This window comes from Hipposideros armiger, unplaced genomic scaffold (genome assembly GCF_001890085.2).
Source record: "Hipposideros armiger isolate ML-2016 unplaced genomic scaffold, ASM189008v1 scaffold_6, whole genome shotgun sequence".
NCBI classification, from domain to species: domain Eukaryota; kingdom Metazoa; phylum Chordata; class Mammalia; order Chiroptera; family Hipposideridae; genus Hipposideros; species Hipposideros armiger.
The window spans coordinates 788763-789733 of NW_017731356.1; positions in this window are offsets into that span (position 1 = coordinate 788763).

Here is a 971-nt window from a genome sequence, read left to right on the forward strand (position 1 = left end):
AAAGTCTGTGTGTCAGCAGTTCAGCCAAGCTGACCAAGGCCTTATATTTGATCATGAAAATTACAGAGTTTTAGGTGACAATCGTTCCTGGACACAAAAATATTGTTTTTGCGATGATTGTACACGGGGTGATTTTTTTTTCAATTGCGTTTACTGTAATCAAATATTTTCACCACCCCATAATGATACTATGAACGAGGCTCTCTAAAGTCTGGCCTTGCCAGCCTGGCCGTCATGAAATCTCAGCTTTGGACTGAGATCTGTTCAGATGAACGCTACACGATGGTGATGGGGTTGGCTGTGAGATGCCCCCAGTGTCCCCCTGTCTCCCACACGCCGGGCAGAGCCAGCGCTGCTCACTATGGAAGGCAGGTGAGCAGAACAACCTAATTCCATGGACAGCATTCAGACTGTCCTTCCCTTTAGCCTGTAAAATGTCATGTCATTATCTTGTCATCTGTCTATGTCAGATGACGGTCACGCTGTGTTTCTGTCATTACGATAAAGCTAGGAAATGATCAATAAAATTTTAGAATAAGCTGGCGTCAGACATTATACTTTCATCGCTTTTCTTGTTAAATAAAATTATATTTCTTCAACTCTGAAGCTTTAAGTCAACTTTCAGAAATTTCCCCCCTTGATGGCCCCCAAGACTTAGCTGCATTGGTTGCACTCCAAACTATCCCCCCATGTTCCCACAAAGTCTCTCGACTCGCCTTTGAGAGCCCAAACTCCCCCCAGGTTTGCAGGACTCACCTGTAGGTCAAAGCTTGCGTATCTCAGCTTTTGTGACTTTACACAATGTCAGTGGGTGAGCGACAACCAACGAGGGCATTTCAGTCACCATTTTACAGATGGAAAAACAGGTTCAGGGAATAAATGAATCGCTCAAGGTTAACCAAGTAGGAAAGACATGGTAGAGAATCCATCTTATAACCTGGAGCCTTAATCCCACAATTTCTCCACTGTGT